The sequence below is a fragment of the Aythya ferina genome (assembly GCF_964211825.1).
Source record: "Aythya ferina genome assembly, chromosome: 4".
Lineage (NCBI taxonomy): Eukaryota > Metazoa > Chordata > Aves > Anseriformes > Anatidae > Aythya > Aythya ferina.
The window spans coordinates 15,246,694-15,274,069 of record NC_140300.1 but is presented as its reverse complement, the minus strand read 5'-3'; the positions used below and the strand labels follow the sequence as shown (position 1 = coordinate 15,274,069).

Sequence of the window (27,376 nt, the reverse complement as noted above, 5' to 3'; positions counted from 1 at the left end):
ATTTAACCCCCACATTGCTCTTTTTCTAGCTTATCCAGTCTTCAAAATTTCCCATATTCACTGCAGTGCGTCTATTATAAATTAGTTCCAATTATGCTCAACTCTTTTCTCAGAGATCTATCCTGCCAATTTCTAACTATCAGTTATGGTTTTGACCACCTTATCTGCTCAATGCCTATGTAGAAATAAGGGATTTATAGAGGACTTGCAAAAAAACAGCAAATGGTGGCAATGACTTGAATATCAACACAACCTCGTTAATGCTGGCAACAGTGCCGTAATCTAAATACCTTTTCAGATACTGTTATTGCGGTTTATTTTGCTGCAGACCCTTCTCAAACACATGGGAGCTGTAGATCAGTATTGGTATGAGCCCAGTCGGCTCCCCTGATGTTTTCTAGGTGATTAGTTCTGCTCTAAAGGTCTGCTGGCAGTCTGTAAGTGAAGCGGAGACAGCCAGGTTGCTAAGGTCCCATACATCTCTTTGAATTGCCTGGTTTTGAGATGGGAAGGTTCTTTAGTTACTTACAAGTATCTGTATTTAGCTATATGCTGTAACTTTGCAGGAAGAAAAAGTTCAAAGTGGTTATGGTGTAAATTGGGGAGAAATTTTTGAATTTTTTGAATTTATTTTTTCGGGGGGGGGGGGTTCATATTAAAAGAAAAATATTTACAATTAAATACTTCATATTTTTAAAAGTTTGTTGCACCTTTTTGTGGTTCTATTTGTGGGAATTGTGCACTATTATTGTGGGAATAATGTGCACTATTCCCTTCCGATTCTTCATTTTTCTTCCCCCATTCTTTTTCTCTTTTTTTTTTTTTTTTTTTTTTTTTTTTGAAATTTCATGCTTCAGGTATACTTGTAGACACTGTTATAAAGTCCAATAATACACTTCAAAGTGTTACACTCTTGGACAACTTAAAACCATAGACAGCTCTAAAAAGCCAGAGAAGCAGAAAAAAAGGAAATAAATGTAAATTAAAAAATAATAATCTATATTTAATTTCTGCTATTAAAATCTTTCACAAAGGAATAAAGAAAAGTGGGAAAAGGAATGAAAGTGGAATTCTTTCTACTGATAATTAGGAACTTAATATTAATATTTTATTTTATGATTTAAAAATTCAGGTATGAGAATTTAAAGAAATTTCCATTCTAATTTTAGATGCTTTTTCCTCCATAATTATGAGAAATGTTTCCTGGATTTGGCTTCAGAATTTAAATACCTATAGCCTAGGTAGGTGTCCCATGAAGTGGTTCATTTCAACGGGCATGAATTTAGGATGCAATGGGTATGCCTTGAGAGATACCTATATCTCTCCATCTGCCATTATAAGAACATTAAGCCTAGAAAATTGGTTTAGACCAGTGAATTATGTTTTAGATGGCTGAAGTTAGAAATAGGGTTTTCCACCTTGCTTTGTTTTTGAAATCCTCAGTGGGCACACCCCAATGCACTTCTGCGTACCAAAATAATTGTGATCTGCAAATTCTTGAGGCACAAACAGTTCATTAGTGCATGTGTTTACAGCACTGAGCATAATAGGGCCATGATTATGATTAGGGACAATAACAAATACTGTCACACTAACTTCAATAGTCATTGTTTTATATTGTTTTGAACACAAAATTTCATACAGATTCTAAAGCTACAAAGTTCATTGAATTGGAACATCATGAAGAGTTACTGAGATCAACAAATTACTGGGTTTCCCTCCCCGAACCCAAGCCTCTCTCTGTTTGGTTTTCTACCTAGTATTATCTATGACTGCTCTAGGATCCACAATCTATTTAAGGATCACATTGTGCAAGAAAGGGTGTATTTGCCTCATACACGTTGTGAGCTGCAAGTCCTTTTCACTTTCTCCTGCAATGTGCCAAAGGGTCTGCTGGAACAGCAACAAGAGTCCAGTAGCTCATGCCAGAGTTGGGCTGTGCTTCTCACTGAAAATCACGCCAGGGATATGACGACACTTCCAGCGCTGAGCAAGTAGGACCCTGTGCCATCTGGACACATACCCTTGTACCAGTCTCTAGTGGTGGTGCCTCCTTAGCCATTTTGGTCTTCCTTTTTTCCTGTTTAAAATGGGGGTTATGTCTCCTTTTTTCCAGTCAGTGGAAACTTCACCGGACTGCCACAACTTCTCAAATATGATGGGTGGTGGCTAAAATAGTTACTAAAACTTCATCCGTGAGTTCTCTCAGGGCCCATGGGTGTATCTCATCAGGTCCCATGGATTTGTGCACCTTCAGGTTCCTTGGATGGTCTTCAGCAGGATCAAAGAATTCTAATCTGTGCCTGGTGCTTTATTTGTTTTGAAGGGAGATCTTTGCTTTTTTTATCTTTATTTTATTTTATTTTTTATTTTTTTTTGGCTAAAAGTAAACACAGCACCTGTTATATCTGCTTTCTTCCAAAATTGGTTAATATGATGCAAAACATACAGAGGCCAAAATAAAACGTTCCCCAAATTAAAAAGTGAATATTTGTAGACCTGAACTAAAGAAGCAAAAGGTTAGATCTGAGCTTCCAAAATTCAACATGTACAGGTAATTCATAGCTACTTCCACTTTTCCCCTCATCTTTTAGAGAAGCTTGCTAATAATAAGATTACCACTGAATATAAAGGTAAAATTTGCGAGGTGCAGGCAACATTTTACAAAATCCCAAATGCAGTACTCAGAAGAGTAGGCAGAACATAAAATTAAATGTTTATCCAAAACTTCTGAGAATACAGGTGAAAGTACAAGGTTGGGGGCAAAAAAAATCAGCTTTGATGCCTACTTTTCTGTCTCTGGCTTATATGGTTCTGTGTTTCTGTATTTCTTTACACCTATCAATTTTATCATATTAAGTATGATAAAGGTGTTTATATGATATTGCCATATACTGGAGATAACACAGAACACTTTAAGTTTAGCACTTACAAAGCTGAAAATAACAAATACATGGTATTTCTTTTATGATAGTATATTTTTTTTCTATATATTTTAGTAGGACAGTTTAAGTTGGAAGGGACCACAGGATGTCTCTAGGGAAAACTCCTGCCCAAAGCCAGAAGAGCTGTGAGATCAGACCAGGTTGCTTGAGATTGTTCTAGTTGGGTGTTCTAAACCTCCAAGGATGATGACTGCACAGCCTCTCTGCACAGTGTGCTCCAGTTCTTGAATGTCTTCATGGGGAAAACATAACTGTCTCTTGCTCTTAATTCAGAAATATTTATGAAAAACCTCCTGCTCTTGAACAGACAAATTAAAAAAGTCTGTCAAAACAATTTTTTTGGAAAATAATTTATAGATGTACTAGAATGTTTTGCAATGTATACCCCTTATCAATCAAAACCATCAAGGAAAAAAATTGCAGCTGAAAGTCTTCAATCACATAAATTTTATGAGTGCTTGATTATATTTTATTTTGAGTGTTTGATATGTAACCTTAATTTGCATATAAAAATGTATACATTTATGCTTTTCAAAGGAGTAAAATATAAAGCAAAGTTTTTAGATAGATCACAGATAGAACACAGATAAAGCTAAAGGTCTCAGATCAAATCCTCGCTGAGTACAATTAAGTGACACTTCATTGACTTCAGTGGATGTACTCCAGGATGTGCCAGCAAAGATCAGGAATATGAAAGAAAAGCATTGCAAAAGCCATGAAGAAAACAAAAGCATTGAAATATTCTAATATACTGTGATTGTGTGTGAATCCCCAGAGAGGTGCATTCTGGAAATATACCAGGAACAGCAATTACAGTGTGGATAAAGAAAGACAATGAAACCATCTCATTTTAGATTCATGGGGTCAGAAAACAGAAATTGCCTGGCTTATATTTTCCTCTTTTGAAAACCACATATGTTAACAAGAGAGGGAGAGCACAGCACTAAAAGCAAAATTTGCTGCATTCATGTAAAAGCTTTTAGAAGGGAACATTTTTGTGTGCTTAAGGACACAACAATGCAGTGTTAATTCATCAAATGGGGTTAGCCAGAAGTTTGAAGAGCTGAGGTGAAACTTAAAGTAAAGCTGAATATTTACAACTTCACTCAGTCTTAATCCTAATGCTGCAGCACGAATACATTTTCATAATCTCCGTGCTTGTGAGTCATCCTGGCGTCCTTTGCAGCACATATTCACACTGGGCTATGTAATTATTTTTAGAAAATGGGAACTTTGTCATCTTTGCCATGCAGAGGGATCGGGTGATGCAATTGGATCCCCATTGCTATCCTGAACTTGTGACAATGAGGAACAAGTTCATACCAGTGATTATTCATGAGCTTTGTCATAATCAGGATGTGTATATGTAGATACAGAGCTGCTGGGAATGGTTTCAATTAGAGCTCTGTGTGTTTGGGACTAGTGATGCTGCTTCAGGCTTTGCAAGCCAGTGAAAATAACCTTCCAAATACAGCAGCTCAGACCTGAAAAAGCCTTGAGGGGCTTCCTGTCCTGAAGGAAGGATCAGGCCAAAGGAGAGAGATATTCTGCATGATCAAAAGCTTACTTACCTGACACAAAAGTGTGAGCCTGACAAAGAGTACTTGGGATTACTGGACAGCTAAGGGACTGTGTAATGAGATGTGAAGACCTTCACCTTTGGGTCATCTGTGACATGAAGTCATTATCATCTGTCAGATGTTTAGTGGTCTATGTGAAATGAGTATTGTCCTCTGTTCCCTGGGACAAACGTGTTCATCACACAACTGCAGCTAGCCAAAATGGCATGCAATGGCATATTTGCAAGCACATCAGGAGCACTAAGTTCTAACGTAGTGTCAAGGTTGAACTAAGTCCCCTCATTCCCAGTTGTTTCTCTGGTGATTTTGCTTGATGTTGTAGGATTGTTTCTGTTGTTATTCTTACTCTTTACCCTTCTTATCAATTACTGTTTAGTATAAAATGCAAGTGTGTTGGGAGCTGGAACTACCTGCCTTGAAAAAGAAGGTCCAGTAGAACAGCCTTTCTGCTTCATACCTAAAGTCTGCCTAACCCAGTCCCCTATTTTGATTCAATGCTCAGGTAAGAGTATGATAAAGAAAATAAAAGTGGAAATATCCTTCTACTGATATGCATCTTCACCTAGCAATCAGTGATCTGAAGACTCTCTGAGCAAGATGAAATTGTTTCTGTCTTTGTACTGAATAGGTACTGATGGGCCCATCGTCTATGAATTGGTCTAATTCTGGAGCACATTTGTATTTTTGCTTTCTGCAGCATAAGAACAGTGAATTCAGAGTACCAGGCCCCTTCCTGGCTGTTACCTTCTCTTTTCAGCTCCATCAATCTTCCACGCCTGTCTCACGTCACAGCCTCAGCAGGAGAACTAAATGTCCCATCTGAATTACAGCCTGATGGTCTGGGCACTTCCCAGGAAAAATTCTGGGCTTCTCAAGACATTTCCCATGGAAACGGAAAAACCTGGTTTTCCAGTGGCTGAGAGAATTATAGAATTATAGAATGGTTTGGACTGGAGGAAACCTTAAAGATCATCTAATTCCAAGCCCCTGCCAACACCTCCCACTAGACAAGGCTGCCCAAAGCCCCATCCAGCCTGGCCTTGAACACCTTCAGGGATGGGGCATCCACAGCTTCTCTGGGCAGCCTGTGCCAGTGCTTCATGACCACCCTCTGAGTAAAGAACTTCTTCCTAATGTTTAAAAACCCAGATTTCCCACTTCTTGTGTGCATGCTTTAAACCTTGCATATTACATGGTGGGAGAGAGGTGGCTGTGGCCATGCCACTGGCAGTGTCATAGAAAGGAAGCACTTAATGCTTCCCTCTTCTGGGAGGAGCCCAGTGCTGCCAGTGCCTTCTACATGCTGTGGGCTGTTTTATTGGTGTGAACCGTGGCACAGGGGAGAGGAGGGTAGAATGGAGGTGGAATTAGACGATTTTTTTAATGTCCCTTCCAACCCAAACCATTCTATGACTCTACAGTTCTGTCATGCACTGAGGGCTCAGCCCGACCTTGCTTAATTAACACCTGGGCCTGGGACAAAGATGGGTGCTGGGTGCCACAGGGTGGGCTGGCACCTTGTGGGTACAGGGACAGTGCTCCAAGCAGCTCCAGTGACAGCAGACCACCTTGGGTGGGGGGATGGAGCTGCATTGTAACCGTGGCTGCTGCTGCCTAAAATTTCCTTGTACAAAGAACTAAAGGAGAGCAAAGGGAATTGAGGCACCACTTGCCTGGTTTCCCTGCTTGTGCAATGAGCCAGCTCATGTTTTAAAGCAATCCAGTAAGGAATTTTAGCAAGCTGTTGAGACACCTTCTCCAACAAAGCCTCTAGATGGATTTGTGTAGTGGTAACAAATTATTTTTGCCTATAGATTTGATATTCATTGTAATTGGTTCATTGATTAAGTTGGACCTTTGTAATGTTCAGTTATCACTGCATCATTATGAGCAACATACCGAGACTCCTAAAAATGTAAAAGGACATCTGACTACTATCTTCTCCTTTCTGTAGTGTCAAAAATAAACGCCATACCCAAGAAATACATTGTGGGGTATGCAGAAAGCATTTCAAGGCATATCTTTTCTCTATGATGAATATTGCTGTGTCCTGTTTGCAAGCACTGGCAACTTGTCACTCAGTAACTAGCAGCCTGCCCAGAGAGTAAATTAAAGTGGTTGATTGAATAGATATAGATAAAAAATAAGAAATCAAAAGCACACTGCATAAAATCCCAACTTCATAAAATTCACTACAGTGGAACACCCCTGTAATGGAAAGTACAACTCTGGAGGACTTGTCCTATCTTCCCACCTTATTTAGTACAGTGTCTGGGTTTTATACTGCTCCTGATAAATGAAAGCCATCATATTGTTGCTATTAACTACAACATGGTAAGGACTTTCCAAAGGAGTAACCTTATAGGTTACTACATAAACATGTATTTGATGTATAGAGGCTCTGACTGAGACAGTGTGTTGCTGAAGATGTTTTTAGAATGTTCTACAAATATTTCTAAGGCAGATACAACAATGCTTTACACACTGATTCATTATGCTGTGTCTTTATTTGGTGCCATTGGGAAATGTAGACTCATCTATCCTCTGATATATTTAAGAGGTAACCACTAGTGAAAGAAAGCATCTAAATGTCTTCAAGTGTCAGTGTCTAGAGCACTAATGAAACTAATAGCAATGCTTACAATCAATATTATTTTCTTATGCAGTAAAAACAAACAAGCAAACAAAAAAATAAATATGTAAATAACCCAGTGAATAGACAAAACTACAAAGTTTTGACCCAGTTCTAAAATCTCCAAAACTTCATGTATTTAGATTGAAGCCCTCTCTCTTAACAGCATTCTTAGTATAAGAAACTGTGAATAAAATCATTGTGTCATGAAGTCAAAAGTATCCACCCAGAGAATGCATTACAGAGAATTCCAGTATTTTTAACCTTGAGGTTTTTACTCTGTTGTGTGAACCCCAGAGATTTTCATCTGAATGAATATTTTGAGAATTGCCTATTTCTAAATTTGCCAATTATGCTTGTAGGAGCTGAACGTTTTCTGACTTAAATTATATATTTTCTTCAGATAAAGAAAATCCTACTTCTCATAAATATTTCATCAGAAAAAAATGAAAACATGTGAGTTTGTCTTACAGATAAGATGTCAAGGTTTTAGGAAAAAAAAATGTTAGGAAAGAAGCTGAATTTCAGAAAGAAAACCAATGAAGAAATTCAGAGTAAACTAACTTACTGTAAGGTTAGAAAGAAATGCACATTTATACACTTACAGTTTGTGTGCAAATCCCATAATTACATATGCAAATAACCAATTATCAGAAACTGCCAATTTTAATGTGGTGAGTGGCTGAAAACACACATACACATTTTAGCATAACAGTATATTGAGTTGCATAAACAGATTGATGATTGATATTTATTCTTTAGTAATTTGCAATTTGTTAATTTGATATTCTAACACTACTACCTAAATATATACATGTGCACGCGTATGCTTAAATTGCATACAGAGTATCCAATACTATGTTTTGAAGCGCACTTGTTTTACTACTATATATAGTGAAAGTAAGCATCAACTATTTTAATTTAAATTCCAATCAACAAATAAAGATTCATGTTGCAGCAACTGTTTGGAATTGTTGATCTTTCTGACATATTACCATGGCTGGTAACAGGATGCACTTTGTGAAATTTCAACTTTTCAAGTCAAGGGGTTAACATTTAATCAATAGTTCTCACTGTTATGGGCTCTACTGGGAAATACTAGGTTGTGATATATGCTATGCATCATGAAGCAGGAGTTAGAGCCTGGGAGAAAAATAATCTGATTGCAGAGTTTCATTGACAGTGCTCTACTCATACATTTTCTATAGTTCATTATTTTCCATAAAGTCCACATAAAATTGCCACGGTCTTTTCCATTATAGTGTCTAAAAAGATGTCACATACCAGATTGTTATTGTGTTCTCAAAATGTTTTTCCACGCTCCTGTGAAAACCTGTGCCTGGTTCCCATTGGGGGTTACTGAGGCATGTTAATAAATTGGAGTGTAATGAACTGGTGCTCAGTTTTTCCAGTTAAGGCATAGGTATGGAGGTTGCTTCCATAACTGCCAAAACTGTGGGACATGTTTTATTAGTATATAAAGATTGATCAGAAGAAAAATTCTTATCTAAATATTCCAAAGTTCTGAAAAAAATTAAATCCAGGGTCATGATTTAGTAAATTTAGTAGATTAGTAAGATTAGTAAATTTAGTAGATTTAGTAAACCAGACACCTATGATTATTTAACTTGGGAAGAGTGAGAGGTAACAGTGGTGAGATGATCCTTATTTATAAGAAGAGCTGGTCTGATTTCTAAGTTGGAAAGAACCAAGGGCTCGTTCCTGAGACATGTCATGCAACCTTGCTTCTACCAAAGAACGAGGTCTCAAGAGCCTATATACAACTGAAAACAGGGCAACATCTGGATTGCAGACTGATGTCTCAGGCAGATCACCAGAACAGACATAGCATGTCTACTACATGCTACTATTTGCTGAAAAATACTCAAGAATTTTCATCAGTTTCTGTGGAAAAAACAAATCTTAATCATGTTATCTTCCGTTAAAATTTCTTGGTAAAATGTGTGCTGTTTGGAAGACATTAACACCTCAGTGCTGCTTTTCAGGGCTAATTTGCATGCTTTGCATGCCAGTCTAATGTTTTCCTAAAAGCACACATTTTTGTATTGTCTCAGGCACTTACAGGTGTCCACAGGAGTCAGCAGAAGACCTTCTCACTGCCTTGGCCTAACCTTTGTGGAAGGTGAATACCTGAAAGACTCCACACATTAAAAAGGTTTGCTGACCATTGCAGACAATGCTTTACAGGCAGTCCTGTCTTCCAAGATGATAACAGCAGGTAATGGAGGCCCACAAAAAGTTTTATTGTGTCACTTTGTTTGGAGATAGCTATTATATGAGAATACCGAGCAGACAGAGGCATAAGATGGAATCCCATTTATTTTTCTATTGTTAGGATCTGTGCTCAAATTTTTTCTTCTCTCTAAGCCATACTTCAAGCAGAGAATATCCCATCAGCAGCTCCATGTGTGTTTCTTTTCATGCTAAAGCTGTTTTACCCTGGGGTTTTGTAGGTAAAATGATAACACAGAATTGTGTGTTATCTTTAATTACAAACATGTTTGCTATTCCCCTCACAATTCTGAAAGAACAGTCAGCTAAAAGAGAAAAAAAATCATTCTTTCAGTATGTTTGTCACAATTTTTATACTGCAAAGAGCAATGACAACTTGCCATGTATCAGTTTACAGGGAAGTATTACATGGCAACTGTTTAGTATACATGTTGCTAAAACTAGCCATCTAACTTGAAGGAATCATTATTTTGCTACATAGCTTAAAGGTGACTGGTCCCTATAAATCACTCACACACTATGTATAGAGATATTTTGTTCTTTACAGCCTGTTTGGGGGGAATTTATAGAGTAGTTCTCCAATAAATAACTTAATTACTGAAATTGAAAGGCTGCAAATGTGTTGCAGTGGAGCGATGCCATTCCAAAATGATGCTACATCTTCCTTACTAGAACAATATCCAATTAAACATATTTTATTATTAGGAAGTCTGGAATTGAGCCGTTAAGGAATATAGCCTTTTTGTTTGTTTGTTTCTATACAAGCTTTTATTTTTCACCATCCCCATACACTACCCACTTTCAATCCCCTCCATTAAACTATGGGCTGCAGGTACAGAAAGGGAATGCAAATGGAGAGGAGTCTCTCTCTTGTCACTGACAAATATATATTTTTGGCAGTGTTCTCCTGACCCAGGGAGTGTGAGACTCTTAAAAATCAAACGAAACCAGCCTGCATGTGGGATGACTTGACATAACAACGTATGGTGCACCAAACAGCTTGGAAGTAAGGAAAAACAGTGCCACTTTTGGACAGCTCTGCTGTTCTCACCTCCATGCAGTGCTGCTACAATTGAGAGCTTACACATGTGCCCACCTTTCTCCTCCCAACATTTTCATACTAACATCATAAGTATGAATTAAATTTTACTTTAGGTAGCTATAGATGCCTGGTTCCCTGTAAAGCCAGGTCATATTTGTAGGCTGATGATGGCTACAAATGATTTGTGGCTCTAAAATATCTTAGTCTGCGAATGCTTAAGAACATAGCATAAAATTCATAGAATAAAAAGTAACCATATTTGATTTACTAAGTTCATACCAAACAATTTCCCAATCAGTTAATGTATTGTATTGCTTTTAATGTAACATACATTTTTGACTAGTAAGCAATAAATCTAGTGAACATAGCTCAATGGTATATCACAGCTGGGGGCAGGGGCTCAGTTCTGGTGCATCTAGCTCACCATCTCCTCCTGCTAAAACAAATACACAGCATGCCTCATCTTAATGCATCAGACCATTGCCTTGATGGGCATTAAACTATCTTGAAGAACTTTCTTAATAGAACTTTCTGGTGTTTCCATCAGGACTTGTGGTCATCTTTCTCCCTGGCTTTGCTGTTTGCATAGTGAGCATTGCTTCTGGTTGTTTCCCTGACCTCAGAAGTACTTTGCTCAGTAACTTGTTGGGGGTACAAAGCAGAGAATGCAATTGAGCATCGGAATGTGATCCTCACCTCTCGCACCTCACATCAAGTCAGGCAGTATACAAGTCAGGGAAAAAAACTGGCAGTGTGACAGAAAAGAGGATGTCATCTGAACACTGTAACCAAAACTAGTGATAATGCCTTGGTATTGCTTTCTGAATAGAGTAAGACAAAGCAAAACAAAACAAGCAGATTCATGCGATAAAGATTCGGTACAAGGTAGTAATTTACTTTGGCTGTGGACTATATTCAACTTGATTTAAATATCTTAATATTTAATTATCTACATTCATCTTACTGAAGTGCACATAAAGGAACTTCTTCAAAGAAATTAGCTTTGAACATTATTTACAGACAAGGTGACAGCTGTCTAATTCATTCTCTTGTGCCAAGGGAGAATAGTAAAGTGATGTAGAAAGGTTTTGAACTATATTATTTAATTCACACAATAAATTTCAGTAGAGTCATATGGTAGGATTCTATTTGGTTCACTGTCTTTCTACTGATTGTCTTATTAGATGTTTGTACCTCTACATCTGTCCCACCTGAATAATTTCTCTAATTATCTTGAAAAAACTTTCAAAATCAAAAGACTGTTTTTCCAACAGTATGTATTCCTTCTGTTTGTGTGTGTGTTTGTTCACGTTGCCTGAAGTACTTGCAACAGCACAATTCTGTCTTAAAAACCTTAATGCAGACCAGTGTTAATTTAATGTAGTTACCAGCAATGCTGGTTGCATACTCTGTACTGAGCAAGTTCAGTTCTGCCTTGATTTACTTACTGACTAGAACTTGATGGAAAATTGCAGCAAAACAATACTGCAGGTGGCAAGACTGAAAGACCTCTCAAGGTTTTGTCCAGTCATGACAGGATGTAAAGTAGTATTTGTAGTGAAAAATCAGAGCACTTTTGGCTTTGATTCTCCTCATAAAATGGAGTTGGGAATGCTGTACTCTGCAATTTCTAAAATCCTTTTAGCACTGAGCTGTGTAATGCTGGTCTTTCATTAAAATACTCTTGAGGATAAGGAAGAACAGATATAATCCTGACCTTACCAAACTTACCATTTTGGAGAGAGGAATTCAAACTTTAACGTCAAATAGCTGGTATGTCAGTCCAGAGCACAGTAAATGAAAAGAAAACTGAAAAGTTGAGATGTAAAAAGGTTAAAATCTATGTTTCAGCAATAGGCTTTGCAGAAAGTGATTGCTCTGATGTAGATTAAGCTGTACACTGACCTTTCAAAGAATAAGCATTTTTCTCAACTGTCACTGTATCAATGCACAAAACAAGCAATATCATTAGGGAAGGCACCCAGGCTGGCAGACTTTGAAGAGATTATGTCGATGAGTCATGACCCACCCATTCAGCAAATAAAGTGAAGGTTAAAGCTTACATGTATAGAATAAAGTTAACTGGAAAACTGCAATTACTTTGCTCTCTTTAAAACAAGTCTTGGATCCAAAATCTGGGATTATTTAGAGCTAATATGCTCCAAAATTTCTCCCCTACCCCCATCCCTGCCTAAAAAAAAGGGCTAAAATCAGCTATTGAACCCCTCCAACCTTTTGCACCTATATGTGTTCAATACTAAGTGGGAAACAGCTTTCTGACCCTACAATTACTATTCTGATTTTAGCCATTTTTACCTTGCATTTAGCAAATGATGTTAGAGAAATATCCTCTGCAAAATAGCCAACTTTTTAGGACACAGCTGCAGGCAACGACTTGAATCTGGAAATTTCTTTTAAACAGATATCATGTGTTTAAGGGTTTGTGTGTGTGTGTGTGTGTGTTTTCTTTTTTTTGGTGAATATTTTGTAAAATCCCCCCTTTTTTTTGGTTGTTTTTATTTTTATTTATTTTTCCCAAACATCTTAGTAAGCCAACAATTGCAACTGACATAATATTTTATCAGAGTCATTCCTCACTAGTTCTGGGTGCATATGTTGGAATCAAGGCCTGACTATAGACAGTAACTCAAGAATTGATCCTGGCACGTGGGTAGATCTACAGCAAGGTTTTTGCAAACTTCACCAAACACATCAACTGTATCCAAAGTGGTGCTGTATCATTCGTATCAAAGAGCCATGTCCAGTTGTTCTTAGCGCTTGATAAGTTGACTTGTTCTGGGATATTTTCACTTTGTTTACAGAAAAATGTGACTGCTCTTTTGAGCACAGAGCAGAAATTGAGGCAAGAGGAAAGTAAGAAAGTAAGAATGCACAAAAATTTAGGCTGTGCCTAAACTTTTTAGACTTTTAAAACTTTCTAAACTTTTTAGGCTGTGCCTAAAGCTGGTGGATTATTTCTTCATTGTGAGCAGCAGTTATATCGACCTCAGATGAACTAGTTGCTCAAGTTGAAAGTGTTTCCACCCCATAGGAATAAAGTTACATTGCAACAAGTAATGAATGCATTGCTTTTAGGCACAAAGCCAAGCTAGATTTAATCTAACTCCACTGGCCAATAAATGAAGAGATGGTGCCATGAATTTCAACATTGAAACCCTTGGCAAACCTGCCAGAGAGTGTGAGCTCTTACTTGAAGAGCCATACCCAGTGTTGACACATCTTTGCTGCACCTGAACACAAACTAGCAAGATTAACACTAGATTTGGTATATTTTCACACATTTCAGCCAGTCTTCAGTGATGGAGAACAGACATTGCTCCAAGTGCAGGGGTTTGGTGTGTGAGCAGGGGTTTGGTGTATGAGCAGTTGCTGGCTGGACAGATCTGTCTGAGGGCTTGGCTGCTGCACAGTGCAGCAGCCAAGCATGGCCTCAGACTGGAAGAGCAGCAAACCACAGGCAGATAAATTCTTTTCTTCCATGCCTATTATGCAACTCAGGAGAAATGGTCAATATCTAGCTCTCTACCAACAGCATTTGCAAACAAGACAGATATTTCCACTAATAAAAAACAAAAATAAGCAGAAAAAAAATTGACTTCCCTTATCCAACCCCTTCATCTGTGCATGAAACACAAGATCAGATTAATCCGTAGTTGATCACAGCTCACTGAACCACTTCACATATGTCAATCAAGGTTATGTACGCTACAAAGTGCAGGCTGACGTGAGGAATTTTACACACTCAACTCAATGCATTTGGAAAGCATCATTGATCTGGATGATGCTAGCATCAGTCTTTGTCCTACCAAGTTTGAAAAGTGCAGAAAGAAAAAGGAGGGTGGGAAAAGCGGCCATGGCAGGGCAGATTTCAGCTTCTGCTACTGCAATGAAGCCAAAGAGGCAAAAGAGTGATAATGGAACACACCAAATAACTCTTTCTGCTAATCACTCTTCACTCATTCAGTATGACTAGGAGACCAGGTGGTCATCACTGAACCAAAACCTGGTTTATCTGTGTACTAACATTGTAGCAAAATGGACATAAATGTTCTCATGTTCTAATGCTATGCTGATTTAGGTTATGCTGTTCTGTAGACAAGAGCTTTTTATCTGATGAGGCCTATGAGAATATTATTTGTCGAATTAAATTACATGCACAGCTATCAATGGGAACATTGATGAAACATGGGAAAGTTTCTTGTACTGTAGGTAAATGTGTAGAGCTGAGATGTCCAGCAACTTAATAGCCATGATCTACCACAAAGAAGAAAAATACATGATTACATATGCATAAATTCTTCCTGTACAAGTGTTTGATATTTGAAGCTCTGAAAAAATTCCTAATGAATCTGGAGATCAGTGATCAAAGAATAGAAGGTCCTGACTTTGATTATTTTATGTTTCCCTTCAGTTAAGTTGGGGCTGTAACACAACTGTTGCATCCTCAGGAGTTCTGTTCACAGTGAAACTTTGCTCATGATGGGCTAATGCTATTCATGATGACATCCCACTGTCTCTCTGCTCACTGGCTTTGAAATAAAGGCATCAAGAAACAAAATCCATAAGAAAGTTTTTATGTCAATTACATATTCCTACTTATTATATTATCTATTTTGTACAAAACTTGCTACATGGCATTTTAATGTGGACTGTGGTTAAACTACATTCATTTCCATAATGTTTTCTGTAAAGAAACTCTAATCTCATTATATGTTCATAATTTCTGTCTCCATAAAGTGTAAAGGTCCATTATTCATACCCACACAATGTTGCCTTTCCCTCTTTAATGTCTTTGATTTTGAAAAGTCAAAGGCAGGATGTGCTGTTGCACACTAGTATTTAAGCCTTCTTAATAGCCGATCTTGCACATAGGCACTACTAACATTCCTTTTTTTTCCTTTCATGCTCCATATTTGTCTAATTGTCATGGCATCGAAAACACATGCATGTTAAGGGCCTCTTGATGTCATGTTACTCTCACTACATTTTTTTCATTATTATTTTTGTGATCCTGTGACTAAAGCTGAAGTAAATCTGGACCCCATGCTATACAGTCTTTGCCCACTTTGCTGAACATCTGAAAATCTGAATCTGAAAAGAAACTCTGCCAGGAGGTAGTCAAACTAAGTTTCAGCAGCTCAGATAACAAAGAGTACTAGAAAAGGCCTTTCACAGATTCAATATTTATTGGATTTAGACTCATTTCAATTTCCAGTTTCATCCACTTACAGGTTCTCTGATTACCCCTGTCTTCGTAGTCTGGCAGTCTGAAGTTTGTTCTTCTGGACTAGGTAGTCCAATAAACAAAGACTTTCTCATCATATTAAACATGAGAGTTGCTGGAGGTTTTTCAGAACTGTGACACTTAAGAAAAGACTGGTTTGCACTCTGCTGAGGTTAATAACTTTGCAGAACTCATAAAAGCATTCACAATTGTTCTTGACTGAATCATCATAACAGCAAGCAGGTGCTTATATATAATCATACCTTTTGGGAATTGTCTCAGATCATTTGTCTGCCTCAAAGGATGTTCCTCACAGCTATTCATCTGAAAGACATAAAATGGCTCAAATTGGCCACTTGGCTTTCATTTCTACCAGAAACAGTGTACGATTCAAGATTACTTTGTTGTTTACACATCTTAAACAAGAGGCACAAAAATGACATTTTTATATGTCAGAAGTAGTTTCTTTTGTATTAATGAGGAAAAAGTCCTTCTATATTTTCACTTTTTTTTTTTTTTTTACAAAGTCTATTACGTCAATTTGATTTGTTTCATGAGATATGTTGGACTGAAAGGGTATAAATGTGACTTCTGGGCATAAATGCTTTGCAACAGATTTCAGACCTTTTAACGTATAGTGCATCACTAGTAAACAGAACCACACAACAAAGAAGCCAATGGGCCTTTAACAAATGCAATAATATCTTTAAAAAGACAGAAAATGTTAACTTTGCTTGTCAAATGACAAGTGAGGAACAATTAAATATTTATCTTTCAACTGTCCAGACAATTTCACTTTCTTATACTGCTTCAGGATTTATATCCAAATGATTTAGATTCTTAAAACCAGTATTTCAATCAAGTATTTTAATCAAATTTTAATTATTATAATTTATTTATTTTTATTCAAAGAGTACCAGGTGAACAAGTTCTGAACATTATTAGAGTATTTAATGTAAAAGTTCCCTCAAAATTCCACAACAGTTGTTTTTTTTTGTTGTTGTTTGTTTGTTTGTTTTTTTCCACAATATAAATACTGTTATTTTCCCCTGCTCAATCAAAGATGTACAGTGTGGTCAGATGTATAATGTAACAGCTGGAGTGTAAAAGCTCTACTACTGTTTTACAGTTTGTTTTGCATATACCGTCACACCACACCATGGTAGACCTAGTCTCTACATTCATGTGAGCAGCCTATCTGACAGCATCTCGTCTTTCAGATATTGAAACAATAAAACTGTTTGCTTTTGTAAAAAAGAAATCAACAGTAACAAAACCAAAATAATGTATGCTGTCCTGATGCCAGTGGATCATTTTTATTGTCCTTTATTTATTTATTTATTTATTTATAACTTTTGCCCCTTTGCCATAAAATCTTATTACCATTACCCTGCATCAAAGAATCAAACAGCTGAAAGACAAGCTTCTGGGTCTTGTTTCCATCTACAAAAAAATGCTGAGCAGTAATCAAGAAAATACCTTGGTTTCTTTATGATTTCTCTTTTTGCTTTGGGATCACAGCTTCATTTCAAAGTGCATTTATATATCTGAAATCTCGGGGAAATGTCTAGGAGGGCCCTTTGATGTCAATCAATTGCCTGTGAGCCTTAACAAGTACTGTGCTCCTTGATTTTGCCATGTTGTACAGTGAGTAAACCATTGATTTAAAAACTGAAGCAAGATTTAGATGATTAAGTATGGAAATTATTCTAAACTGTTTATAATGAAATGTAGATTTTTTTTTATTATTATTATTATTGTATTAAATCTGTAACACCAGTCTGGTAATTTAATGATTTTTTTTTTTCCCTTTTGCAGATGTGTGCAGTTGAAGGTTGATTTCACACTTTGAAAGCAGAAAGCTTTTGTTATAACAACTTCTCTCTGTGGAAGTAATTGACTTTAGAAGGTGAGATATTCTTGTGTCTCTCCACAGATTAATTCTTTTGGATCTTATCTGCAGTGACAAAAAAATGGAACCTGTGTCTCCTTAGCTGCAATTTAAACATGCTCAAACATTATTACCACTCTCTTTTCTAACCCTTTAAGGACAGGTGGTAATAAGGAGGTAGTAACCCTGTTTGTTTTAGGTTTCATTCACAACTGGTATTTCTTCTAAGTGGAGCATATAAATTAGAACTGACTTTTTCATTGGTTAAAAAGCTTTCAATACATGAGCTAACAAGTTGGAGAAAGATAAATGCTGATTTTCAATTATTTTTTTCCTACTGTGATAACTAAGACACCAAAAATCATTCAGTCTTGTATATGCTATTTCTTCTATGCATTATCATGTTCATTTTGATGATCCAATTTTTGATGATTTTTGAAAAGAAAATTTAACCTGTTACTAACTATTTGTGTAATTCACCATGGATTCTGACATATTTGTGATGCTGCTGGGTCCTTACCCATAGGGACAGGCTTCCTTCTGCCTCATCCAGACCCATGCCTCTGGCTGGCAGTGCAGTCAGTCTGCAGTCATCCAGAAGGAGGTGTTCTGCGAAACCCAGAGAAAGTCAATAAACAACCAGAATTAAACCTGTGTGCTGGAGAAACAGATTGCTCAGGGTAGCACTGCAGCAGTGGTGTCTGATCACAGCAACGCAATTCTTCTTTGTAATGGATGGCTAGAGGGGAAGTAAAATGGATGCAGAGCAACGTGGAAAAGGAGCAAAAAGTTCTCTAGAGGCCTGGATGTCAAATGAATGTATAAGGGAACATTTACAGTACATCTTGTTTAACTGGAATTAAACTTATCTTTAAAACAATTCCCAGCCTGCAGAGTGTGAGAATGACTGATTCTCTTTATTAAGTATAATCTTGTAAGGTATCTACTTAAAGCAGATAATAATTAATTGCAGAAGTATACTATAATTAGCTTTTAATGAAAAGTACTTATAAAGATAAATATTTGTATACTCGTTATATTGATTAGAAGTTTAAGGAACAGAAAGCTCAGGCAAATATCTGCAAGACCAGTCAATGATCTTTTAATTTTAATTTTGGAGAGATTCATACCAATTTTTTCTAAAAATTGAGCTAAACTGCTCCAGTTATGAATCTAGTTAAATAGGTCCACTCTTTGCTTGTAAGTATCTCCAGAACTAGGCCTTGCCTGAGCTAAGCTTTCTCTGGAGCTTTCTTCTAGAGATTAAAGCACCAGACATAGTAAGATTCAACATAGAAGACATCCAGTTATGGCAACTGGACTTGGTAGAGCATTTACTAGAAATCAGTGTCTAGGCTATTAGAAATCTGTCCTTTACAGCTAAAGTTCAGGAAGGGACTGTATGAATGGATTGTGAAAGGTTTAGGAATCATGCTGATGAAGCAGGTCCGTGTAGGCAACTTTTGCAAAGCCATGGCATAAAGCTTAGTGCTCTTTAAATGTGCAAACAAGGAAGCATGGACTAAGAGCTGGAGAGAGGTTTTGCTACTTCACCTGGCAGTAATCATGCCAAATTAAACTTCTGAGTCTGGTTCTGGAGCTTGTAGTTTAAAAAAAGTTTAAAAATTGGCTGCATCTCACCTGTGGCCTGAAAGAAGACCTCTTACAATGGAAAACATAGAGATTTAAATCAAATTAACTTGTCCAGAGGAGACCAAGATAAGCTTTGATTTTATGGTATACATAGCATTATGCAGAGAAGACACTCAGTACTAAGTTTTCTAATCTACTGAAGAAAGGCAGTGTAGAAGCAGCTAGAAGTTAACTCTGGAAAGATTCTAGTAGAAAGAAATTACACTGGTGCTCAGCACACATTGGAATGAACTGCTGAAGGAAGTGCTGAATTTTTCATTTTTGAAGCTTTCATATCACAACTGAATGCCTGTCTGGAATTGCCCAAGTTGAAATCACATCCTTGTGCTCAATAAAAGCATACCTAGATGTAATGCTTGATTGAGGATCTCATACTAAATAACCTAGTGGTCCTTGTTGACTTTAAAATATAGCAATCTATTTCTTCTACAGGCTGAGGGGAGAAAAAAAAAAAAAGGAGAGATAAAAATTATTTCCATATTTTCATTTTTGGAAGGTGCTCAGAAAAATATGATGCTGAAGTACATATATAGATAAATTGACAGATGAGAAATGATGACTTCTTAACTTGAAAAGAAAATTCTCATACTTGCAATATAATAAAAGAAACATCAAAATAAAACCAATTAATTTTTCCTTTAATTATCACAGTTTCTACAGCTGTTGAGCAAATTATAGCTTCTTTAATATGCCAATTTTGAAAGTACTTCACATTATAACCAGCAGATAACAAGGGAATAAGAGTAATTGGAATTAAATTTATACAGTGGAGAATTCTCAGTTTTAATGTTGTCTAAATGGGTTTTAACATATTGAAACTGCCAGAAACTCACATGTGAATAAAAGCTGTTATAGAAAAAGAAGAGGAAGGAAAAGAAGGATTAAAGTAAATACAGCTCCAGAAAACTTTTGGAGTAAAATGGGTCTGTGCAACCCACAGACCCCATGCAATTTCACTATCACTGATGAGCATTCGGATAAACTTAGTTAAGTGTCTGCACCAATAAGGAATAGATAAATCTCACAAAATATGACACTCCCAGGTGACAGGTTATTTTTCTGCATGACATTAATCCTTTATTTCTCATGAGATGAGAAACCTCAAATGAAACTCAGAGGAGAGGGAGGAACTGCAGTTCTCTCAGAGATCAATGTTGTATTTTGATGCTGGTATTTGTTTGGCAGTTGACAGTCATTCTTAGAGCCTCCCACTGTGCCAAGCTCTTGCAAGTAAGCATGAAAATAGACTGTATACAGTTGATCTTGCAGCCAGAATAACCCATATAGGAGGTAGGCAGTGAAAGAAGAAACAACTGAGAAGACTTGTTCGAATACCCATGTGTGTGATTGAAACCAGGCCCTGGGACTGTCACAATAGTTTGCTGTCCACAGTGATGAGAACCAGGGCATGAATTACCACTGAAGCTTACAGTGAATTCCAATAACATAGTCTCTGCTAGACCTACAGCATCTTCATGCTGAGATGTGGGTTTTCCTGAGCCAGTCAGCAACCCACCATCACCCATTTGTGCAATATGATGCCTGCATTCCTGGGACAAGCAGTCCCATGCTCTGGTCCTTCCCAGTTTCTCTCACCCTGAAAAGCATTTTATCTTGGGGGCGCACAGACAAATATTCAGTTGATACTAAATTGTGGTATTACCTGAAGCAGCAGTGAAAGGAACCTCCATTTCACAAGCTTTTGTTCACATCCTGGCTCTTGTAAGAATGCACTGAGATTACATGTAACCCTGTTGCCAGATCATAGCCATGATTTTCCAGACCCTAAGACCCTTCACATCCTGCTCCTTATGAGGAGGGAAATAGAGTTCTGCTGATGTCAGTGTTGTTATAAACACAAAAACCCAAAAAGAACAATGTTCCCTGTACAGATAGTAATCCATATGCAGGAAGAATATAGATGATTAATACTTAGCTGAAGTATTCATAAGAAATTAATAATGGCTATATAAATCTGTTCTGCTGTTTTCTAAGTCTGTTTCATTTCTAATTTACAGTCAATAAGATTTCTGAATGCCACGGAAGTGCTCCACTCCACAAGTGCTACACAATTTCTAGGTAGCTTTTGGATGTGATGGTAAAGACGATAATGCCTCCTGGAAGGCACAGAATACAACATTCTCTAGAGAGTAGTGAAAAGATAATTTTATGACATTATATTCTGACACTGTGTGAATCAATTTTAATGAAAGATATACTTGCTTTCTTTTGCAATGATGAATCTGGAAATATTTAACCCCCCAGGCTTGAAGGAAAAAAAGTTTTACTTTAATGGAGTAAAAATGTGCTACATCTTTGTATTGAACATGAGGTAAAAATACTTTTGTTCCCATATTATTTTCACAGCAACTGAATAAAAGCAAGAATAAGTACTTCATCTTTCTATCAGTAGCTGGAATCTGCCTGTTAATTCCACCTTGCTCAGATTTTTAAAGAAGGAAAAGAAGCTATCCAGACTTTGAAAGCACTAGATAAATATTTGTCAGAATTACGAGTTAATTAAAATCATCTTACAGTCATATACTCTAAAGAATCAAAGTACTTTTACACATGTATGTGCACAGAACATTCAGGAGTTTGTGAAATCTACTTTTGAAAATGCAGCTGTTTCTAGGGTGAAATGTAGAAACTAATTAATTGTAAAAGTACACAATAGCTTAAAACAGCAGGTGGATAAAATTTTTTCCTGTCACAGCTGTGGCATAATATAATCAGACAAAATGCAATTATCCAGTTGGAATTTGAGAAAGATCTTATAATTAACATAACTATTTTTCTAAAGAAAATCTTTGGATGTACATGAAGAAAACTAGAAATACTTCAAAGAGGCTTGATGCATCAGGGCTTTGGTTTTGTTTTCACTGAAACAAACCAAAATCAAGGTATCCTCTTCTCACTAAGAAGAAATATTGTTTGATCTACAACTTAAATATTGACTCCTAACTTCTTTATTTCTAAATTTGTCTTGCTAATATCTTCCTTTGGGTTCTGTAATCACATTCTGATGGATATTTATGCATTTCCCTTAAGCAAAAAACAAGCAATATGATATCCTATCTATTCTTTCTGGTGGTAATTCTACCTGTTGCCTTCACTTCCCATGGGGGACTATTTCCAAGTTTTGTATGCTCTTGAGAGAGAAAATAAACTAAGCTGTTTGTGTCTATTCTTGTAATATGGTTTGTGTTCATTTGGGGGATTCATTCTTCCTTTTGTTTTGTTTTATTTAGTTTTATTTTATTAGTATAATGAAAACTGTCTATTCTTCAATTACTTCCACTTCTGTTTGAAAATTTTGACCTAACTTGTAAGGAGTTTTTTTGTTTGTTTGTTTGTTTGCTTGTTTTTCACCTCTGGTTGCCTGTTTCTTGCCCTGGTTGTTCATTCTATTCAAATGATGAATACAATTTGTATTATCATCATTATTTTTGTGATTATTTGCTGAAATGAACAACAAACAAGTTGTGCCAAAAACTTAACATATATTAGCAAAACCTAACCAAACCAAGAGAAACAAACAGACAAACAAAAACACTTTAAACAAGCAAACAAATAATAACAAAACAAGCAAACAAACAAAACCCACAAAACAAAACAAAAAAACCTGCATTTAGAAACAGATTATTTGGATAGAAAGATAAATTCTGCCATGTTAACAACATGATAGGTAGCTTCCTTAGTTTCAGGTGTACGGTTTCTCTCTACTCAAACATCAAAGAATAATCTGCAAGATTTTTTTTGGTAATGGAAATCTGCTGTTGTTTCTAATCCACTCTACAGTTATGGTTCCGTAAGTCACTGATTTCACTGGAAGCATCATATATGAATTAATGAAAAAATATTTATTAAGTTTTTGCAGTCCTTAATTTTAATTGCTGCAATTAATGAATGGAACTGCAAGTAGAGTTCAACTAAGGGTTTTTCTAAACCATTAACGGAGACTCATTAATAATGCTCCTGACAGTCTACTGGGAGTTATCTAACAACCATGTGACATTATGTATAGGACCTCAGCTTGAACTTTCGTGACTCTTCCTCAAATAAATTAATGATGTTCCACAAACTCTTAGAACCACATCTCCAGTTGTTCCAGAGCTTTGAAAGAAAGACAGTTTTAAAACTACCTTTGCATCCTACCAAATCAAAATTTAATTTTATAACTCTAAATACATCATGAAAAAGATCTTCTAGGAGAGAAAATTCACTTTACTTTTCATTCTGTAATATAAAATTTCTCTTGGAGGACAATGACTGATTTGACACTAAATCTTAGCTTCTAGAACAGATCTGCTAGACTGTTTTAGGTTGCTGCAGCCTTAGAGATATTTCACAGCAATAGGATAAATTATGCTTCATCCTTTCAGCTAAAAATATTCCTTTAACTTTGACTTCTTTAAGAGCTATTGCAATATGAAATTGTATTTATTCTTAAAAGATATGTCTTGTCCACAATACAGTTACAACAGCATCTTCAAAATAGCCCCTGCACCTACTGGCCCTTCATCTATCTACATGTAGCTTTATATTTTACTTGTTGTAAGCTTTCAGTGTAGCATCAATACAGGAACTGGAATAAAAAGTCACAAAATAACACCAATATTTCAATATAGCTCTTGATTTAAGAATTTTATTGAAATCTGAAATTCCCTAGTTTATTTTTTTTATAGCTATATCCCAAAATAATTTATTTCAATGTCACCAAAATAAATTGTTTAGAAGTTAGTTTTATCTTCCATAGGTGAAAATGATAATGATAAAATAATCTATTTCAAAAAATTTCCAAGATGATCCATACATTCCCATCTACAGTTTTCCTATTTGATTTCAAAATTTGCTATTTATTCAATTGACAAGTTTAATGGAATGTCTGGATGATTTATTGTTTTAAACAAGTTGAGGCTAAAGGAAGCTGTGCTCAAATGCAGTGAGGCTTATATTGTGGGATATGACCTGGTCTTAGCTTTGGTGACTTTGCACAATGGACACGTGCCCAGGGTGGACACATTACCCAGGGTGGCTTTGGTGTTGGCTTTTATTGAGTGATCTCTTTGAATAACTGAACTCAGTATTATATAGATGCCTCATCCATCCATAACAGATAGATCTATTCAGAGTGTGTCCTGACTCTGTCAAATGCTGACACTGAGCTGATATGACAGATGAAGAACTTCACTCTGACTTGTGTGTTATTCTGCACTGAACTATGCCACATTTTAAGTCATAGCAGGTGAAGAATGCAGAGATTTCCCAGATGTGGTAGTGAGGAGATATAACAGATGTGACACCTCTGTTGCCTGCAATGCGCATAAACATGCACTAGCAACGTGCTAACAATTCTCACGTGGATTAAGCAACCAACCAAACAAACAGACAAAAACTAAAAAATGCAACTTCATAGTAATAGAGCAGAATAAAGAGTAATATTGTCTAAGAATGAATAAACGAACAGACACCAGGGTATTATGATCTAAGCCACTTGAGTTAGCAGAGCATATTTCCAGTGAATCTATGATACACTGATAATTTGCTGAAAGTTAATTTTCCTCTCTGCCTGTTTCCCTCTCTTTGTGTTTTGTTTTTGTTTATTTGTTTGGGGTGTGTGTGTGTAGTAGTAGTAGTAGTCATGGGTTAATGGACTACAATGAGGATCAGGAGATCAAAACTTAAGATCTTGGTCTATTATTTTCCCCATGACTTGAAAAAGTCCATTCTTCTTTTGGACATCCCTACATTGAAGACAGTAGTTTGGAAATACCAGTGAGTTTGGTGAGATACTGGAAACAACCTAGCTGCAGAAGTACTTGGTTAAACAACTATCATTGGTATCTTTGCAATGAACATTTATCTGCAGGAGCTCCTATCATCAACATTCATCAGCATTTTCAAAGTTGTGAGTCAAGAAGCTTCTGGGGAATTGTGAGTATACTAATCACAATTCACTAATCTATTCACAATCATAAACGGGAGTGACCTCAGAATAAACAATTGATTTTATTTCAAGCACTATGACAAAAAGTCTTTCATGGTCTGGGACCATGCAGGAAAGGAACTAGTTAGATCAGTTCATCTGTTATTCTGTGTACAGGATCAACATTTTCTAACAAGAAGGAAGCTACAAAATCTCTGGTGCTCAAAAAGAACAAAGGACATTGAGCTTCTCAGTAGCTACCATATGTATATATTTATTGTTTTTTTTTTTTTTTTTTTTTTTTTTTGCTCTGATTGGGCTAAGTTTTTCCTTTCAGGGTACTTATGAATATGTAAATTTTGGTGCCTAATTTTAGACACTTCTTTAAATGTACAGGCTAAGGTTATTGATACTGCTCCCATACTAAGGCAGCCCGCTGATTGTAGGTAGTAATACACGACTGAAACTCCTTGCTTAGTGTTCAGGAACGGTGAAAGGTGAGCTGAGGGCACACAAGAATAGTATCTCCTCAGTGATATTAATTCCATTGAAGCAGCTAAAAGTTTACATGGGGCTGAAGTTCCCAGGGATCAGTCATGCTGACTATGTTTTAATACCAGAGCTAGGTACACTTGCAGCTTTGTAAACAAGTAAAACTGGTATGAAGAGCAGATACAGAGTACAGTCTATCACGTAATGCCCAGCAGGCACTAAATACTCCAGGGGACAAGCTGAAAATCAATTATCTTGAAATAGCATAGCAGAAACCTTCTCTGTTCTCACATACCAGCATCAAATCCATTTAAATAACAACATCTTAGAGCACAAAAGCAAAGTAAAGCCTCATGAAAGTATGTTTCAGTGAGGACTGCATCACCCCAATCCTTTAGCTTTACCTCTTCAAGCAACTCTTTCTCCCTGATGTAAAGATGAAGAATTAATCATCCTGTTACATAAAATGTATACTCCATGGGGAAGATACATAAAGCACGCATGAGATGGATGGATTTTTGTAGAGTAAGGTCACCCTCAGGGGGTGAAAGCACAGGGGAAAATAGTGCTCTCTGAGTGATTACCGTTTCTGGAACCACTGGAGACTTGCAGGTTTGATGCCATCTAAAAGAGCCTATGATTTTCAATTAACTCTTTGCTCATGCAGATTGGTAATTACCTCAGTATATGTTGGGGTGCTGTTTTGCACTAACTTCGGCAGTGAGCTGAAGAATTGGAAATGGTCTCATTTGCCTGGTGGTTGATGACTGTTACAGGTGGGAAGCTCAGGCAGGGCTTTCCTCAGCTGCTAGTCAAAAGCTGGCCAATTCTCAAAGGTTGGGGAAGACTGGAAAGTTTCTGTAAGGAGAAATGGGTAGGAGAGAAAGCCCCATTGTTCACGATCTTTGTGTCTGTTTCCAGCTGGGTCTGAAAATGACTAACAGTGTCCTGCTGACTGGGTGGTGTTGGTAGACTGGAATCAGCCCAGTATAGCAGTGAGCACTGGCATTTAGAGGCATAGGCAGGGGCTTTGTAAATTTGGTACCTGCCAAGCTGACAGATGTATTCTAGGAAATTAAGAACAGGATGTTAAGAGGAAACAAAATGAAAGAGAAGAGGATTTTTGAAGTAAGAAAGAGGAAAGAGATGGGAAAAAATAAGTTTTAAGGTATATCAAGCTAAAAAGGTTTCGCTGTTTTAATTACTGCAAACTATATTTCTGAGAGCCTTCGGTAGCTTGTTAGAAACATACTGTAGCTTTAATTAAGCAATTAGAGAGCTTGATGAGGAAGGCAAGGATTTTAGAATTTAAAGTATTCTGGAGAGAGTATAGGCAGGGGAATCTTTTTTCAGGTGTTATATAATGATTAACCTTGAATGAAATGTTATGGGAAGGACTGAGAGCTTTTATTCATGAGTCACAAGCATAAAACCTGACCCAAAAGTTCTTTGAAAAAACTCTCTAAGAGGACTTTGTCAATGTGTAAGCCTGTAGGACTTAGGTTAAAGTGTGCATTCAGGGGTCAGGTGAAGATTAGCAGAACAACATTTATTTCCTGTAAGGACAGACTTAATGAGAAACAAATAGAGCTTCTATGTTACAATATGTTGATATAATTCAGTTGCTGACAATTTTTGTATTGCATTACACTTCAGATTGCCCATGGAAAAATGAAAATGTAGTACGAAAAAGCGAAGACTACAGCTATACTGA

At 36.7% G+C, this 27,376-nt stretch overlaps 1 long non-coding RNA gene across 1 annotated transcript in view; it reads left to right on the top strand.

The window, feature by feature from the left end:
* The window catches only part of LOC311436571, a 137,398-nt gene extending 114,970 nt beyond the window's left edge, over nt 1-22,428 (top strand). Inside the window, exons 10-12 of the long non-coding RNA XR_014692946.1 lie at nt 4,902-5,027; nt 17,516-17,606; nt 21,260-22,428. This is a non-coding gene — a long non-coding RNA (uncharacterized lncRNA). The remainder of the gene's footprint in view (nt 1-4,901; nt 5,028-17,515; nt 17,607-21,259) is intronic.
* Nucleotides 22,429-27,376: the final 4,948 nt, after the last annotated feature.